This window comes from Protopterus annectens, chromosome 6.part0, assembly GCF_019279795.1.
Source record: "Protopterus annectens isolate FY-2018-M chromosome 6.part0, PAN1.0, whole genome shotgun sequence".
Classification (NCBI taxonomy): domain Eukaryota; kingdom Metazoa; phylum Chordata; order Ceratodontiformes; family Protopteridae; genus Protopterus; species Protopterus annectens.
In genome coordinates this window covers 613,358,670-613,378,911 of record NC_056737.1, presented here as the reverse complement: position 1 = coordinate 613,378,911, position 20,242 = coordinate 613,358,670, and the positions used below count along the sequence as shown (strand labels likewise).

The window sequence follows — 20,242 nt, the reverse complement described above, 5'->3', positions numbered from 1 at the left end:
ACTGAAATGGGTTAGGTCCTCTCTGATAATTTCTGCTTGAGCAGAGGAGCCAGGCAGGGGTGTCCTCTCTTCCCTTTATTATTTGCATTACATTTAGAACCATTGGGAAAGATAATAAGGGACTCAGAAATTCAAGGATATAATTGGTATGGTAGTCAGGAAAAGTTGGCTTTATTTGCAGATGATATTTTGTACCTGACAAAACTAGGAAAAGACCAAATCGGTTCTCTCACTTCAGTTCTGTTTCTCAAGTCTTTGCCTCTTATACCTAACTTCACAACCTCTAAAACAAAAAAAACTTAAGAGTATGTTGTTATCCTAAGGCGGACACCACCTGACGCTTTGTTTTAGTTCTGTGCTATTTCACAGAATTTCCCTGATTTTTGTCTCATATGTTTGCTGTGCTCAATATAAAAAACAATCTTGATTTGATGGTAAATTACTTAAGATTATAGATGGTCTGTTATGACAGACAGGTATTTTTACTTCTTATTCTTCAAAAAATGCATGTTGATGGAAAATGTGCTGTTCTAATAACTTTTAATTGAATTAGAGTAGTATTTAAAATGTTTCCTGATTTTGAGCCTTTATTCTGCCATTATTTTGGCTTTTAACCAGAATTCCTGAGCAAAGAAGATGAGACTTATAGTTCCTAGTGAACAGACTGGTATTTATAAGGCTCTCTAAAAGAGAACACCATCCCTGAAGATTGGGGGCATCTACCCCTTTTAAAATCCCAGGTAAGCACAAAGATTGGTCACTCTGGTCTGTAGATCTCAATCAGTTTCCTCACTCATGTTCATATACTGATTACCAGTTTTATCCTGACAGGATCACATCATAACCTTGTTTAGGATGAAGCATGTAATTGAAGAATTAATTATCTTTCATCCCCAAACCAGCATCAGCTTTTATGGGGCCCCCAAATAGTCAAGGATGACTGGATAGCCCCCTGCAGCTGTATGTATTGTGGGTGCCTAAAGCTGCCCATGGTATTAGTTTTAGTGGAGGGACTGCCCACTGGCAGGACTTAATGAAGTCAAGGGCAATATCTAGTCACCCATCTGCAACCTCTTTTCCCACTTTTGCTAATGGCATTGGGGGTATCACTTCAAAACTGACAATCATCTAGAACCAAAGTTCATACTGCCAGGTGGCTAGCCCTGCCATTGACATTTCCAGCATAATCATACATATTTCTTAGAGAATGGTTAGATACTTGAGACGTGTTGAATATAATGGAAATGAGATGAGCGCTACCTCTACCTGGGGGGGTTGGTTGTATGGCAGGTAGGGTTATCAAACTGTCTATACAAAAAGCAAAAACGTACACTTAGGAGTTAGATAGTTAATTCAATACTACAAAGCAAAATCTTCCACTTTATGTCCATGGGGTAAAGGTCTGAAACCTGTTACCTGCTGATGTATGTGTCAAGAAAGCTGCAGGGTCAGAAATAGGGTAAGAAAGCAAGTGCTTAATAATTTGAGAAACTTTGTAATGGTCCAGACAGCATTACTTACAACCCCCAGGGCTAACACTAGAGGAGGAACAAACATAATGAGACATAATTAATAGTGATCTCATTTCAAGGCAACATTGATTTGTTCCCCCAAAAGACGCACCATTCATCTGGCCATAAAATGAGAAACAGCAAATTCCTTCAAAGGAGGGTGAATTTACACTGAGTTTTTGGGCTTCAGAATCTGTGAGAGATACCAGTCTGTGTCAGAAACATCTGCTATGTCTTCCTCAGGAATATTTTCACTAACCTGATTAGCAAGTACTGCATAAAGACAACCAAGATCGACAGTCTACAACATTTTTTCGAATGAGGTGAGAAAATCCTCCTTTCACATAGATGACTTTCAGAGCTGGAAACAATGCAGCTTTTTTCTTCTTTCTTTATAGGTATCTGCAAAGCCCAACTTGGAGAAGTAATATTTGACCCCAGAAGAGGTCTCTTCCCTCAGACACACCCAGCAGCATCCCCCAGAATATCTGTGTGCCTCAAATGATCATTCTCTTATTCGCCCATGCCATATTGGATAATGGAATAGTCAGAGAAAATATGGCTGACTCCCAGTTCGTATCAGCTATAAGGTCAGACAGGTAAAGAAATGATAAGAGGAATAACCATTGGTCACTAAAGGGTGACTCACTATTGTCAAGGGGTGAAGCCTGAGCCCTTGGAATCAGAACAGGCTCACTGGTATTTTTTTTTTTCCTTTCCAGGAACTCCAGAAAATGGACCAAGAGGAGTGGGATAAGTATATGTGGTGTGACCATGGAGGAGGCTTCAGATTTATTTATTAGCAACTGACTACCGGGATAGTCCACTGGGCCAAGTAGAGCCCGTTTTCAGTGGAGGCCCGGGTAGAAAAGCTCCACAATAAAAAAAAATTCATAAAGAAAAGATTACCTAAAAAAAGAGAAGATTACTTAAAAAAAGAGAAGATTACATAAAAAAAGACTGCCTAAACAATAATTTTATAAAGAAAAAAATACCTAAGAAATAATCAATTACATAATTCAACTGTTCACAGAGTCTAGAATTGGTGGAATTTGTCAATCAGAAGTTAAGTTATCAAATAGTTTAAACAAACAGCATTACACTTCCCTCTCGGCCAAAGTCCCCAAACAATACAGTAATGCCCAAGCAGCCCACTAAAATCCTGTCAGAAACTACCAAGAAATAACATTAGCCTGACAGAAACAAATGGCAGGTAAACTGTCAAAGCCTGAACACAAGTACCACATGCCCCAAATCATCCCTGCCAAAATGAAATACTGCCTCACAAAATGTTTATTAAGAAATACAAAGGTTTACATAAGCAGTAAATTTCTACATGGTTTATATAAGCAGTAAATTTCTACATGAAAAAAATCCCCCCACAATAGTTTGAAGCTAAAAGCCGTCCACAGAAAGGTAACAGGTTTTTAATAAGAACTATTGGCTTTCTTAAACGGACCATGTACCATTTTCAATAATAAAAGCAAAGAACACATTTTTAAATGTATGGAAAACATACATCAATTAAATTTTCTCTGAGTTTCCCCAAAGGGTCTTATCTGCCAGAAAGAAGCTGAATGTAATCTGCTATTTTAAATCCTCTAAGGTACATTTTCATGAGGCAGCAAGAAAGTACCGAAGGTCAAGGGCACTATGTCACTGATAAAATGTTTAATAAAATGATGTAGCCTGCAATTTGACAAAACAATGTTTCTACAAACAGAGATCTTCGAATTTTAAGAGAGGAGAAGTGGTGCCAATCCTTAGAGTTATTAGTACCCACCTGATTTATTAAGTATACAAGGCTGCTGTATTAGCTTTTGTTAGCTGGACAAATGTGACAAAATATCAAAACAACATAATTTGCTGTAGTTGGCAGCCTCCCAGAATTACGGGCCCCCAGCAGTCACAGTGTTCTGCCTAAAACTGGCTACGATTACATATGCTTTTACAAAAGAAAACAAACCATATTAACGTGTTCACAGTATAACATTATACATCACATATATTCTTTTGTACTATTATCAATCAGACATTATATAAAGTGCTCAATTTCTGCCCTTAAACCTCACTCCTCTGCTAAAACATTATTCTGCATGTGCTGTTCCCAACAATTTCCATTTTTCCTATGTAATTTTAATTTGGCCCTACCCTTTTCTAAAAATTCCACTTCCAGTTCTTGTATCTCTTGTTAAACTACTCACTACTGCAAATACAGTTGTCTTAGACTTGAATTTCGATTTTAAAGTAATGTTTTTTGGCAGCCACCAGAATTAAACTTAGCAAGGCCTTACTAGGCCTAGGCAATTCAGATCCTATATCCCAGCTCAATAAATTATTTCTTTAGTTATACCCATTTGCTCACCCAATATTTCTGATCGAGTACTTCATAGGGGATTTTTAAACTCTGCCAACTCATTACACTCCCACAACATACGTTCCCAGTTACTTCTTACTGCTTCCCCATCACACCTCCAATATTTGTCATCTACCCGAGGTACAATTTTTGCTTGGGGTGTAAAAGTACCTATGTAAACACTTCCAGGCAAACATGCTAAACCTTCTTAATTTTGTTGCATATTTGGGAGTGTCCTGTTATATAGTCCTTATTTCTCACAAATGCACACTACTCAAAACTGAGTAAATGACAGGATGTCAGTGATAGTTATGTTCATCCAGCCCAACCTAGCAGTTACAGTCAAGCCATATGATGGCTACATAACATTTCACCTTTACTCCACCCAGACAAGTTGCCACACATTCAAGTATTCCAAGCTGCTCCACATAAATCACAAAGGTTAGAAATACTGCAAAAATATCTGGCTAATCACTGTAAAAATAAAACCTCACTGCTTCTGTCTTGCACCATTACTCTCAACTGTCCATTCTGCAGAATGTCACTAAAGATTATAGTCAATCAGTACAGTCAGACATTAGAGATTCGTACTTCTTGCTTGACAATAAATAACTTAACCTTTAGTCCTGCCTGAGTGACACCATCAGAGTTACATACCTACATCTGAACAATGCAAATTCTCTGCTCCTTGACCTTCCAAAGCTCAAGTCTAACATGACATTGCTTGAATTGAATGGTCAAGGTCAAGTGCAGTACCCCCCCCAATACTTCTCAACCTATCAGCTTCCAAATTTATAACAAGAACCATCAAACAGAGCAGAGGGCTCAAAATCATAGCTTATAGAAGTTTAATCATTCATAAATTCACACCCTTGTGGAGGTGGGGACATAATTCATAAATTTTCCTTCAGGGGTCACAATTTATAAAATGAGGATCTCAGTGGTACAAATAGATGCACATCTATACTGCTGCACAAAAAATGTGTCCTATGTGTTTTTTATATAGCCAAAAAACAGGAAATGCTGATCTCAAATTAAACCTTGCAAACTATTACAATTTCAGCTATACACACACGCACACAAAACGTAAAAAAAAACACATGATGCTCTAGCACTGGAAAATGTTGCTCCTTAGAAATTAATCTTAATGCCCCATGGTTTACATGTTGTATGCCTGGCTACTCTTTTGTGGGAACATCAGTTTGGAAGCTTGGGGGTAGGCTGCATTCTACACCTGTAAGGTAAGTAATCTACAGTATTAGGTAGTATGCTATCTACTCATCGTAACTGCAAGTACATGACAAAATACAGCAATACCAGTAATGGGAAATATACAGTTCTATAATGTAATATCTACACTCTTTTACATTAAAAAAGAAAAACAAAGAACAAAAACAATGCAACACCACACAAGCTCTTGTTCAGTTTTCTTGCAAAATCATTACAATCTTCTAAAGCAAACATAGCAAGTCTAGTGGGACTAACCCAGCCATTTAAACACAAAGTGCAGACTTATCACAACAGTAGACGTTTGAATGATCACTGCTGCAGAAGCCTTGGCTATACGGTTTATATCCTGCCAAGGATATAACACCTGGTCTGCTTTCAAAGTTTCAGGGCACCTTCCATGCATCCAAACTGTCAGGCAGCTTGAGGTGAGCTGACTAAAACACAAGTTTGGGTCCAAAACCCTTCAGAGCCTCTGGATACTTTAACAAAGTGCTGTGAGTGATGGTCAAAATAATTTAAACAGTCATTCTTTCAGATTCTGCTGATCACGAAAAAAAGACTGCATAAACTCAGTTCTGTGCCAGAGGGATAAAGCTCTGACTATGACTGGGACAACCCAAATTCATCTAACAGCTTGGGTGCTGGAAGAGCCAAGTGGGTAGGGTTGGAATGAACAGATGGCATGCCAGCTCAACTAGTCAAGGATAGAGGGAATGGTGATCTGCTTGGCTGCTTTAACACATGCTACCTGAATTCTTGCAAACAACAAAGTTACAGCTGTTAAAAGGGGACATGGGACTAGCTTTTCAAGATGGTGATGGCAGCGGGTAGGAGCACCTGCACACAAGAGTACATAGTGGGCCTCCATGGTGACGCAGACACTCATTTCAGTAACCAGGTGTGGAGTTACAGACCTAAAAACAGAAACACCCTGATCCTTCCAATAGAACAAGCTGGTTTAGGGTTACCTGATTTGAAGTGATATTTTAGTGCTACACAGTTAAGGCTCATATACATAACACAGTGGAAAGGGAAGATAATGAAGCAGGGGAGATTCAAGAAATAAGGAGAGTAGGATTTTGGATGCAGATCCTCATGGAAAACTATAACAGTCACACAATATTATACTCATAAATTAGCAAAAATTATTCTAAGAAAAAAGCCACCACCTGAGTTTTGGATTGAATATAGAACAGAAGCTGCTATTTTAAAAGGGATAATTAGTACAGCATATAAAATACTGCAAGATAACTACAGGAATCAATCAGATTAATTTAGAACAAACACACAAAACTATGTACATCTTCAAAAAAATTAAGTTTAACCCTCCAGATAGGAACAACTGTCCAAAATCTAATGCTGCACCAACAAACGTTACCTACCCTAAAATTAAGGTTATCCAGGTTAAAGTGCATGCTACAGCCAAGGTACAAGACATTTTGGCCTGGACATTTTGACTATTTAAAACATTTGCATTTGATCTACATAAAATAGTAATATTGTTAATATTAATTTCTTATGATTTTAATGTTTAAAATGTTAAATATTTTAACTTCCTATGTAAAATTCCTGATTGTATTAACATGTTAAAACTATTGTTAATTAAATTAATTATATTTAGAAATGAAATATGTTAAATTAACATGTGCATATTAAAATGTTAAATAATATATTAAATTCTTATGTAAAATTCCTAATTACAATATTAAGTAGCAAAAATGTTTTTATTAAATTTAATTGGGGTCAAACTGTCCAATAAATATTCTCATAGACTACCAATGTCAATTTAAATAAGAAAGTGTATCCAATTGCATTGGGGTAAATCTGTCCTGCTTCCCTACAGCCTGTGTTCCCATTTGCACTTATTGCTGCCTGTTCTTTTCTTTATCTGTATACCCATCCCAGATGTGAAAAACAGCTTGTATGCTTTTAGAAAACATTAACTTTTAGCCCTAATAAAAAGTGCACTAGCTATCTTTAAATAAAACTGAACTGTACACTGTTCTATTAAATGCATTACAGTATTAAGACTGCTATCTCACTTCCCATACTTCCCATAATTTCAAACATTTTATTCTTCAATGAACTGCTTGCCATTGTACTTTTAAATTTTGCATTTTCCCTTGGCAAAGAATTATCTTAACTCTCAAAAGTCATTGCTTGCAACTGCAGACAGATTGTCTCCATATCCAAGGTAATAACTTTTCTGATGCAAGAAACTTAGCACGTTTCATATATTTCAAAAAAATTACTTTTAAAGCCTATTTGCTTACAGTAACCACTTGTTTATAACTTAATTAATTCAATGGCATTAATCTAGACATACACCCTTGCAAAAAAATGAGAAAATATCACATTCTACATATAATATAATCAGTGCACTTTTGCACCCCATACCCACCCCAACAGCCCAAGATCAGCTTGCTTTTGTGCAGCCTTTCTTGTCATTATATTGTAAAATCTAAATTTCTTATAACTAAAAGAAAGTATTTGTTTACTTTAATATTGTTAAAATATACAACAATCACTGAAAAGACTCCAACCACGTTTAAAATACCCAAGACTACAAGCTATGGATACTGCTTTAGTATATATAACATGCAGTTTATATATCATGGAAAGTTTTAAACTAATAAGAAGAAAATGGTTTACATACAGTGACTTTCCCTCCTTTAGTGTCCTTCTAAACATTAATAACAAAGTGGGTTACATGTTTTACAGTCCACCTGCAAGTTTAACAAAGCCAGCAGAAGTCCAGACTTTTTCAGCCACTTTTTCTTGCAAATACAGATTTCATAAATTTGATTGATGCTTTACAGTCTCTTATTTATTCTCTAATTTTAGTGTTGCTGGTCTTCTTGTTGGAACACTGGTAAAAGTTTCACTGGCAAAGTCTCCCTATGAATTTTATGTCAAAAGAATGAGAGAGAGTCCCCTTCTGCTTGCTTGCTAAAGTCTTTTGTTATCTCTTTAGCCTGTTTAGTTATGCATAAAAAAAGTCTTTGATCCACCAGGAAAAATAGGCAAGACATCTGGATAGAGCATTTTGACTCTCACACCTGCCTCCTGACATCCCCAGAATGCTGAGACAAAGTTGCTTCTCTTCTGCCTGATATACAGTGAAAAATCATTTTCTACAAACATTTTGCTGTCTCCAATTTTTAATACTCTGCCCTTCTTTCACAGTTTTGTCAAGATCAACTATTTCTGCTGGTACAGATGCATCTTTACTAATACAGATCTTGGCATCTTTCTCATGGCTACGTTTGAAGCATGTACTGGATGTGCCCATTCAATTAACACATCCTGCTGTGGAACACCAGTCCAGTTGCTTATTTGTGCTTTTATAAAATTAATATGGTCTGTTCCCTCCAATTTCTTTGGTACAGCAAAAAAACTCAAGTTTGCTCTGCATGCACTGACTTCTAACTCTACAATTTTTTTTTAAACTGCTTTTCTTGAGAAGCCTCACATTCTGCCAGCTTTTTATTCATTTCACACTCTGATTTTTGCAGATTTATCAGCTCATCTAAACAGACTGCACCTTTATTATTGTAGGTCTGGTCTGCTTCTCATGGTCAGATTTACAGCATACACAGTGTTCTCTTGCAATTAACACATCCTGTTGTGGAACAAGTCCAGTTACTTATTTGTACTTTCATAAAATTAGTGCAGGTTGTCCCTTCCAAATCTCAGTTTTCTCTGAATGCTCTCTATTCTATTTTTTGAAACAGTTCTTCTTGAGAAACCTCATACTCAGACAGCCTTTTCTTCATTTAAATCTTATTTTTTTAGGTGTAGTGGGTTCATCAGAACAGCTAGTTAACGTTTCTGGGACAGCTTCAATAAAACCTACACTAAGTGTACATATGTATTCAAGAACAACCCTATCACATTTTTGTGCTTTCTAGTCACTCAGAAAAATTACACTAAGTGTACATGTAGTCTACACTTCGTGGTAACCTTTATGAATCCAGTCAATATTTAAAACTGCAAGAAAATCAGTAGGAAAACTAATATTAGCAGGATGAAGGTCTGAGTTATGGCTTTGTTATCTGTTCACTCAGAAAGTACAGTTTTGTACCTACCATAAATGTAGATGTCCGAGAGGCATGCATCTGCAGTCCTTACAAATGGGTTGTCCTGTCGTCAGGCAGCCCTTCGGTCGGCCGGATTCCAAAGTCTGGGTCTGGCCTCGGCTGATGTCGCACTCCACCCGTCATAGCTGCAGTTATTCGGGAATAAAGGTATCAGCCGACGCCATTTTCCTCAGTGTTTCTTGCCCCAGATGCCAGGTGCCCTCTAGGAAGGCTAAATTTGGATAAATGCAAATGGTTCCAAATAGTAGAGAGCAAACAAAAAATAAGCATGTATGTACATATATACAAACAAATACACCATAATAGATTCCCCCAGCTAGCTACAAGATGGGCAAATACCCTAGGAGTACCACAGAGGGGAAGGAGGGTAGGTAATCCTGACTGCAGATGCATGCCTCTCGGACATCTACATTTATGGTAGGTACAAAACTGTACTATGTCCTTCAAGGATGCATCTGCAGTCCTTACAAATGGGTAGAATACCATAGCCAAACTGGGGGAGGAGGAGAAATAAGATTATGGTGTAGTTAAGATCCCTTGCAAAACAGCAGTGGCAAAACCTGCTCGGGATCTGGAGTATAAGGGTAGATTATAATGCTTGGCAAATGTATGCACGGAGCTCCAAGTAGCAGCCTCTAAAATGTCTTTGGTAGCCACTCCTCGTAAAAAAGCTGTGGTAGTGGCTGTAGCTCTTGTAGAGTGAGGTCTGATGTTTTCTGGAGTTTTCTTTCCATGGTGAGAGTAACAAAATCTAATGCAATTTCCTATCCACTTAGAGATTGTCTGTTTTGAAATTGCTTTTCCTTCCATTCCTGTTGCATATGCTACCAGTAGCTGGTCAGTTTTTCTATTGCTCTTGGTCCTGTCCAGGTAGTAGCACAATTGTCTATGTACATCCAAGGTATGTAACAGTCTTTCTCCCTTGTTCTGTGGGTTGGGAAAGAATGTAGGCAGGTGGATAGCTTGGTTTAAAGATACCCTGGAGACCACCTTTGGCATAAAAGTAGGATTAGTTCTCATGGACACTCTATCTTGATGGAAGATAAGGAAGGGCTGTACTGCCATTAATGCCTGTAGTTCAGAAACCCTTCTTGCTGAAGTGACTGCAAGCAGGAAAGCAGTTTTCCATGATAAGTACTGTAGTTCTGCTGTTGCTGCTGGCTCGAAAGGAGGTAGTGTCAATTTTTCTAACACAAAGTTCAAGTCCCATGCGGCAATGGTGGCTTCCTAGGTGGCTTTACATTTTAATTCCTCTCAGAAACTGCCTGAGCAGAGGATGTGAGAAGACTGGAGGGTCCATGTTGTATTCTGCTGAAATAGCTGATGCATGAATCTTAATGGAAGAATAGGACAGGCCATTGTGGAAGAGCTCTGCCAAGTATTCCAGGATGTTAGCTATGTTTACCAGTGACACATTTTCTCCTTTTGCTGCACTCCAAATGAGGTATCTTTTCCATTTTGCTGAATAATTTTTTCTTGTTGAGGGTCTGCGAGCCTCCAAGATAATGTCCTTAACCCTTTGAGATAATTCTGGGTTATTTTGTCTTATGCAATGTTCCAGGCAGCCTGTTGCAGTGTTTTTAGGTTTGGATGCAAGGTTTTGAAGTTGTTCTGTGTTAACAGTAAGGGAACTAGTGGCAGAGGCCATATTTGTTCCCGAGACATACTCCTCAGTAATGGGTACCAATGCTGCCTCGGCCAGTCTGGAGCTATCAGGATGATCCCTGGACGGTCTTCTTTGATCTTCAATAGCACCTTGTGCATCAAAGGAAGAGGAGGGAATGCATATGCTGTCAGGTTTTTCCAACTGAAAGATAGGGAGTCCACCTTCCAAGCAAGTGGGTGGTATGCCCTCGTGCAGAATTTTTTCAATTGGTGGTTGTGTGGGGATGCAAATAAGTCTATTTCTGGTAGTCCCCATTTCCCTGTAATGGTTTTGAAGATGTCTGGATGCAGCATCCATTCGTGGGCATCCGTGGTAGTTCTGCTTAGGATGTCTGCCAGTATATTTTCTTTTCCTGGTACAAAAAATTGCTTGTAACTGAATGTTGAAGCTCAGGGCCACATTCCAGAGGTCCATTGCCATCCGGCATAGAGGGTATGAATGCGTGCCTCCCTGTTTGTTGATGTACCACATAACTGTGGTGTTGTCCGTCCTTATCAGCAATTGACCCTGTTTTAGAAATGGTCTGAATGTCTGAATTGCCAATTTTACTGCCAGCATCTCCTTTTGATTTATGTGTAGGTGCAGCTGGTCTTGAGTCCATAAGCCTTGTATGCACTTGCCCAACATGTGTGCTCCCCAACCGAGGTCTGAGGCGTCCGTTGTGATGGTCTGGCTTGGTTGAGGTCTGAGGAAGGGCAGTCCTTTGTTCGATTGACAGGCCTGAGCCCACCATTGGAATTCCTGCTTCAGGTATGGAATTATTGGAATTCGGGTTTCTAGGCTGTGCTTGTGCTGAGACCATAAATTCCTTAGATACCACTGTAACTTTCTCATATGTAGCCTGGCATGTGGAATCAATATTATGCAGGATGCCATGTAACCCAGGGCTTGCAGGACTTTTCTTGCTGTTAGCTGGTCCTGCTTTGTTAATGCCATGAAGTAGAGAGGAGGTGCTTCTGTTTTCTGCTGTTAGGAATGCCATTTGGTTTGATGTGTCCAGCTCTGCACCCAAGAAGGTTATCCTTTGGGATGGTATCAGCCTTGACTTTTTTATATTGACTGTGTATCCCAGGGCTTGCAGTAGATAAATGACCTTTTCAAATCTTTTGTTAATTTGTTTTTGCTGTCCGCTTGTAACAGGCAGTCGTCCAGGTAAGGGTAAATTTGAATTCCCTGGAGCCTGCAATGAGCTATCACTGATGCCAGGCATTTCGTGAATACTCTGGGCGCAGTAGATAAGCCAAAGGGCAATGCTGAGAATTGATAATGCTCTGATCCTGCAAGAAATCTGAGGTATCTTCTGCAATTTGGTCGTATGGGGACGTGCAGGTATGCCTCCTTGGGATCTAGAGTTACCAGCCAGGACTCCTTGCCCAGCATGGGAAGAAGCTGCTGTAGGGTCAGCATTTTGAATTTTGGAACAATGAGGTATGTGTTTAGAGCGGACAGGTCTAGAATAGGTCTCCATTGGTTTTCTTTTCTTGGTACCAGGAAGAGTCTGGAGTAAAATCCTTGCCCTGTTCCATAGACGGTACCCTTTCTATGGCTCTCATCCTTAGTAAGTGATTTATTTGTTGTAGAGCTTCTGTTTTCTGATTTGGAGGTAGGTTTGGCATTCCTCTCTTCCTTGGTAGAGTATGGAAGTGAAACCTGTAACCTTGGTCTATTGTCTGTAAAATCCATTTGTCTCCTGTGATGTAGTGCCAGTTTACTGAAAATAAGGCTAGTTTTCCGCCTAAGGGTGCTTCTAGTTGTTCCCTGGTAGGCGGTGCCAGAGCCAAGTCATTGTGATTGTCCTGTGGAAGCGGTGGTGGCTGGATCTGTGGTAGTACCTCGCTGGTTGTTAGCCTGCCATTGACGCCCCCTGTAGGCACCTCTGGATTGACCCCTGCCTCTTGAGCATCTATTCCTGCCTCTCTGGGCTCTGTAGGTGTCTGGAAAGGACCAGTTCTTGGAAGGCCAGTTCCTGCTAAACCTTGGAGGCTGGACCTGCAAGAAATCCTTGACTGTCTGGACAGATTTTGCTTTGTCTTCCACCTTCTTCAGCACCTGCTGTGCCGGGGAGCCAAACAAATTAAGCTTATCCATAGGAGCATCTAGGAGCTTTGATTTAACATGGTCTGGTAAGGACTGCTCTTTTAACCATGCATGTCTTCTGATCACTGTACCAGTCATAGCTGATCTAAAAGAAGCCTCCAGTGCATCATAGCCGCATTTTAAGGAATGATTACTGACCTGCTGAATGTTATGTACCATTTCCTGAACAGACTTTTTGTCAAATGGTTCATCCGAGGACAGTTTTTTTGTTAACTGATCTAACATAAATTCCTGATACTGAATCATGTGGAATTGACAGTTTAAGGCCCTAGCTGAAAGAGTAGCAGAAGTGTAAACTTTACCCCATCTCTCTAAGGCCCTAGATTCCCTTTCAGAGGGGAGGGGGTTTTTTGCAGAGGAAGCTGCTACAGCCTTGGGTCCCTGGGAAATAGTTTCAGGATCTGCAAAAGGAGCCTTATACAAATGATAATGTGTGTCCGGAACCCTGTAGTACCTATCGGGCTTAGCAGGGGCCGGAGGAAGAGAATCAGGAGCAGTACAAGCATCATTAAATGCATCATCCACAACAGTACGTACTGGAGGAATGGCTAAAGGCCTATGCTGTGGCAAATGCAAAATGGTTCTAAGCCTTTTCCTAGAGTCTGAAAAATCTTGGCCCTGCCATTGAAATTGTTCCCTCATTGCATGCAAGGTTTCCCCAAAGGAAAATTCCTCAGGCGGATAGGCAGAAGGAATGGACTCTTCTGCATCAGAGTCCTCATAAGGAGAAAAAGGGCCCTCTGGAGGATTTGTATTGTCTGAATCATCAGAGGAGTCATCTGAAGAAACTGGCTCAGGGGGCTCTGCTCTAGGCCTCTTCTCTGGAGGTGGGTGAGAGGCCCTGTCTGGGTGTGGTTGGGATCCCCTGATCAAAGAAATGAGATCCTCTGCTAGACTAAGCATTTGAGAACTGGAGCTAGGCCTGTGAGAGGGGGTCTTAGCAGGCACAGTTTTGGTAGATTTTGCTGCTTTAGCCCTGGCAAAAGCCTTAATCGACATGGATGCAGGGGGCCTAGCAGCTCCACGTGCAGGAGTAGAAATATCTAAAGGAATAGTATCAGATAAATCCTGTGAACCTGCAAGAGCAGGTGAGATTTCAGTAGCAGATTCAGCCATGCTGGATGAGGCCTCGGTAGAAGGTAAGCTTTCGGCCGAAGGAAGAACCGTGGACTCGGTTTCAGCCGAAACCGAGACACTCGTTGGCTTAAACGCGGTTTCGGCCGGAACCGCGGGCCGCGAGTGTCGGACCTTTTCCTTGCGCTTCTTAGTTATTTGCGTAGTCGGAGTTTCCGACGGCATAATGTAAGCAAAAGCGGAGCCGAAAAACTCCTCAGCAAATTCCGACCGATGTCTAAGCGTCCGTCGGTTGAAAGAAGCACAGGCTAGACAAGCTGCTACGTCGTGGTCTGGGCCTAAACAAGGTAGGCAGTTAGAGTGGAAATCTTTATGAGGTATTTGTTTCCCACAAGTTAAACAGTTATTCACTTTTTCTGACATCGGCTGAGGCAAGAAAGAGTCCCCAACGGGGTACTTAGCTTTTTAGAAGTCTTCGGTAGTAGTAATCTCTGGTTCTGACCGACCGGCACTTGCAAACAGCTTCTGCTTCGGGCGCCACGCGGCAAGAAAGACTGAGGAAAATGGCATCGGCTGATACCTTTATACCCGAATAACTGCAGCTATGACGTCGTGCGGAGTGCGACATCAGCCGAGGCCAGACCCAGACTTTGGAATCCGGCCGACCGAAGGGCTGCCTGACGACAGGACAACCCATTTGTAAGGACTGCAGATGCATCCTTGAAGGACATCAGTGTATACTTAGTGACGGTGTTATTGAATCCTATGGTCATTTTTTCCAGCCTTTTGTTAACTGAGTTGATATATTCCTTCAGTATTTTATTTTAATCACCTTTCAGTAAACTGGTTTTATTTACTTCCTCTAAATTACTGGATGTCATCTCTTGAACTAAAACTGAAACTTGACCTGCATTTTGATGAACAGTTGTAGAATCCTTCCTAGCATTTTCTCTTCACCTTTTCTGGTTGATTTTCCTTTTGGTTTTCCAAATTTCTTCTTTGCTGGCATCCAGAGAGTACATTTACTAGCCAGTAACTGAATTTTATCCCCCCACTCCAAAAAACGTAAAGTAAAATAAAATAAAAAATAGTTTTAATGGCACTCCTTTTTTCTTAGTTTCCGTTTTCACTCTGGGAGAGCTGCTAAGCTGATATGGAAGCCATCTCTTGTACCAAAGCTGAAGCTTAAATTGCTTTTTGCAAGATTCTTCCCAGCCAGGGTTTTCTCTTTAGTTTCTCTGGTTGGTTTTCTTTCAGGTTATCAAAACTTCTTTTTTTTTTTTTTGCTGGCATCCAGGCAATGTACTTACTAATCAGCAACTGAATTTTACTCAAGTTTACAATATCACTGGCTGTTATTTCTCTATTTGTTTTCACACTGGGAGAGCTGAAAATTAAGCTACTGATTAATATGTAGCCACTTTGGAAGTCTCCACTGTCTCAAATTTTTTAATACTTTTCCTTTCTACCACATTTTTGTCAGGGACAACTCTTTCTGCTGGTATGATTTCATCTTTATTATAGGTCTTGGCTGCTTTCTCACTGGCAGGTTTGGAACACACACTTGATGTGCACTTCCAATTAACAAATTCTGCTGTGGAACTCGTTTGGTTGCATATTTATCCTTTCATAAAAATAATAGTTTGTTCCTTCCAATTTCTGTGTTACAGCAGAAAATCTCAGTTTTTTTCTGCAAACTCTTGTCTTCCAACTCTTCTTCATTTTCTTCCAGTCTCTTTCAATTTGTTGATATATTTTTCAATGTCTCATTAATTTTAATTAACTCGGAGTACATTTGATTTATGTTGTTGTCTAAATTAATTTAAGACAATATTGTGTACCAAAGTTGAAATTTGAACTGTTTTTTGCTGAACAGCTGCAGGATACTTCTCAAACTTTTCTGGTTGATTTTCTTTCAGGGTTTCTAAATTTCGTCTTCTTTGCTGGCATCTAGGCAGTGTACTTACTAGCCAATAAATGAATTTTACCCAAACTGATAATTTCACTGGCTCCCTTTTCTCAGTTTCTGTTTTCACAATGGGAGAGATGAAATTAAGCTGTTGATCAGTGCACAGCCATCTTGTTAGTCCCCCACCAAGACACCAAGAATAGGAGCTACAGGGGAAACTGACAGCTGGCAAACAATGGAAAGAAAAAGAGGCAAAAACAGATCTAGTTGTAGGACTTACCTTCATGTTTTGAGGCTAAACGGTATGTGGTTGCATCTACTGTACTAAGTAATGCTACCCATTACTTGCTTCCTCTGAAGGAATGTAAATCAGCATAAAAAAGTCTTTTGCCATAATTACAGATCAAGACTCCATCATGGATTTAAATTCTTTGATTCCTCACAAATGAAATACTGAAAATCTCATGGTCACTTTTTCTTCTCTGCATGTAACAAATAATGAATGAAAAAACTTGCATGGAGACCAGAGCACACCTGAAGCCATTATACTGACAAGCAGAGGACAAATAGACCTACCTCTGCACATTTTATATAGTAATTCAAGGGCTCACTTTTTTATGGAGCTACATCCACTGCTAAACACACCTAAGTTTCATTCTCAACATTTTACTTTACTGTAAAGTAAACAAACAAAATGTAAAGAAGAAAACTGTGCCCGTATCACTCCAAACTAGAACAAATCAAAAAACACACCAGTGGGGAAGGAGAAAAACCCTAAAATCCATGGAGTATAATCCACTCAGCTTTACTGTGTGAAAGAAACCATGAACGCTCAACTAAATCACCATGTTTTCGTCTATCACTACTAGACTTTTTCAGATGTACAAATAAATGAACAACCCCCTCATACATTTGAGCAATGCAATTAAACAATAAAATATGCAAGCACACCCCTAATAAATGTTAATCAGTAAAGAATAAAACATTCCAAAACCTGCATAAGTAACTAGTGTGGCAAACTATCCCAGACCAAATCTAAACAGTTATAAGATGTTCTTTCACACAAACTTGTAAATTAAGTTCAATATTCAAATAAACTAGCAAAAAAAAAAAAAAAAAAAAAAACAAAAGCAAAAATTCATATAGGCTTTTCTTCTAATGAATGTTAAAGTCTAAAAGATTGTCAAAACATATTCCCAGTTCTCCATCTACTGGTAAAAGCCATTATTACAAATTATGTCACTAAAAGCATTATCCTGTTGTCAGATACTAGTCTCAATAGAATAAATCCATAAAGTGTAAAAAAGTGTTAAGTTCCAAGGGGAATTATGTCAAACTATAAAATACTCACTGAGAATGTTTAAGTTTAGCTGCTCTAAATTTTAGAAGTGGAGCTAAGGAAATATTAAGCCCAGAGGGCATGTTGGCTTGCAATATAACTTGCCACCACAGCTCCCTATATTTGATTTTTGTCTCCCAAGACCCTCCATAAACATCTTTAACTTCTTCCAATACAGAAAAAACTAAACCTTGCATTTGAACATGTCTTAGTGTATTTAGAGTGTTATTTTCATTTTCAGAACGGATGTCATAATAATGTTCATAAATTCTTTTCTTAAGCTTACTCTCTGTTTTATCCACATAAAAAGCTTCAGAGTAGTCGCAGAGAGCAAGGTACATCAAGCCTTGACAGTTGCAATTAATGAAATGTCTACCCTAAATTATTCTGTCCCTACTGGGAAGAAAAACACTCTCTTTATCCCATATATGGCAGCATTGGGAACAGGCAGCACATTTATGTGCTCTTCCTTTTAGCCTGGGTCCCTAATCTGTCATCTTTATGCTTTTCAAATAAGCCTTTCAAATTTTGGGCCTGTAAAGTAAACAAACAAAATGTACTGTTTTGTTCTGAATGGATCTATCAAGGGCCTCAAGATTTGCAACTGTGGCCTTGGTTAACTATGCTGGACATATTCCATTCTCTTGTATCATTTGTTAGACTCCTACTAAGGAAATTTGAAGTGCTGGTGTATAGGAAGCACAGCGCACAAGTTCTCTTAATCTGTCCACTTGATTATTTCAAGATTTGAAACCATGTATCCACTATAAGGAAGTCCTTATTTGTCATACAGTTTACATCTAAAGGTACTGTACCCACATCCAAGGATGTAATTGGTACACTGCACTCTTCGCTCATTAAGCCAATAATTGAGTATAACGTTCCTTCCTGTATGTATCTGTCCAAATACTTGCCTCATCTGGAATGATCACAATGCTTTCTTACTAAAAATAATCAAGGTCCTAAATCATAAAAACTATTCAGAGCATATCAAAGTCTTGCCCCTCCTCTCATTAGCATATGGACTACTTTGAGAAGACCTCGGCCTTATATACAGAGCTTCAACAGGCTCTACCCTGTCAGAACTATTACATATTTGCAAGTCCAATGCTATGATAAATGCCCAATCAAGGGATTTCAGTCTCTTTTGTAAAATAAATAGAACATGTTGGAGAGACAGGTTTGTTCCTTAGAGACTACTGCTTCTATAAAAATTCTTCTGCTCCACATAAAGCAAAGAACTTCTCATGCTATTCAAACATAATTTAAATGAATGGATGGGTAACAACAGTTTCACCACCGGTTTAGCTCCCCTGTCCCTCATGGTACAGGAAATATGTAAATATCCCAAAATATACTTGTTCAGCCCATCTCTGTGTGACTCATATGCAAAATATAAGGGCTAAAATGTATAAAATGTAAAAGCATTTTATACTATTATTTCTTTTGTCAGTACATTTCTTATTTCATTGTATGCTACAAATTGTATATGCTTTGCAACATTTTGTTGGTGTGTTTGTCTAATTACTTTATCACTTGTTTAACCTTGTTGGAGCTTTTCTCCCCAGAACTCTACTTCGGCCCAATGGACTAAGGTGGTAAACAAACTGTAAAATAAAATAAATAAAAATAAACACTGCCATGGGAATGGTAAGGCTAGGTTTCTTAACATCCTCATAGATCTGAAGCTTAGTAAGTACCTATGAACCTATAAGCACCCAGGCATAGCCTAGAAGTCTTGCATTACTGTTTTGTTCTTCCTCAGTGGGACTGCTGACAGCATGGTATAACACAACGGTAGGGTCTGTATCTGTTACGAACGCTTCTCTGTCATTATTTTTTTTGCCCCAGTTCAATGCCTACCTCTGACAAAGGACTTGTGCACTCAGTCTAAATTATTGTGCCTATCACATAATGAAGAGATATATAGAATGGACTTATCTTGGTCTTATTTTTACAAAAGGAGGACCTACTACATGAAACTACCAACCAAGGCTGGAGCAAGTATCCAGTCTTCCAAAGAATTCCTCTTCTTTTAACAAAATTTCTCCATTCTGGCTGTATTGTATCTCTAAACCATGTTAACATTTTTCATTTAAATACAATATACATCATATATATTTTCTTCGCTGCTATCATCAGTTCAACATTACAAAAATGTAATTCCTGCCTTCCCTTAAACCTCACTCCTCCTACTCCTGAACATTATTATGCATTCATTGTTCCTACTGTTTCCATTTACTTCTGTAGAATTTGCTTCACCCCTTTTCTACAGATCCCTCTTCCAGTCCTTTTAACTCTTTTTACAATACTGAATACTTTGAAGACAGTTTGTGTACACCTTGATTTCCATTTTCTAGTAACTGCTTTTTTGATGGCCAAAAGAATTCAACTTACAGGCAATTCACATCCTGTATCCCAGCTCAAAATAATCATTTTCTTACTTTCAGCCCTTTGCTCACCCAATATTTCTGATAGAAAATTTCTGTAGTGAACTTTTAAAATCTGCCAACTCAGTACACTCCCAAAACACGTTTTCAGTTACCTCTTTCTTCTCCATCACATCTAAAACATGCTATCTACCCGAGAAGAAATTCTTTGAAGTCTACTTGGGATACAAAAATACCTATGCAAACACTTTCAAGCCATGATACTAAACCTTCTAGACTTGGCTACATACTTAGAAGCCATACATGTCTTCCCAATTTGTTCTTGCAAATTGTTTTCCAGTCTCTCTTCCCAATCTTTTCTAACCTCCCCTGATTTATTTTTATAGTTATCATGCAATAATTTTTAAGCCCTACTAATTGTCCCTTTTTAACAGCTGCTTCTGTTCTAGATTCAACTAAAAACTCTACCAGAGCAAGTCTATCAATTAAGATCCCACATATCCCTTTCTCTTTGCCCGTACTCTGAGACCAGTCCCTGGTAGAGAAGGCAGTCTCTAGTCTGCAATCCAA

The 20,242-nt window shown here is 39.0% G+C and overlaps 1 protein-coding gene across 1 annotated transcript in view; it reads right to left on the bottom strand.

Moving 5' to 3' along the window:
- The window catches only part of LOC122803872 (kelch domain-containing protein 2-like), a 599,698-nt gene that overhangs the window by 67,450 nt on the left and 512,006 nt on the right, over positions 1-20,242 (bottom strand). The window lies entirely within an intron of this gene.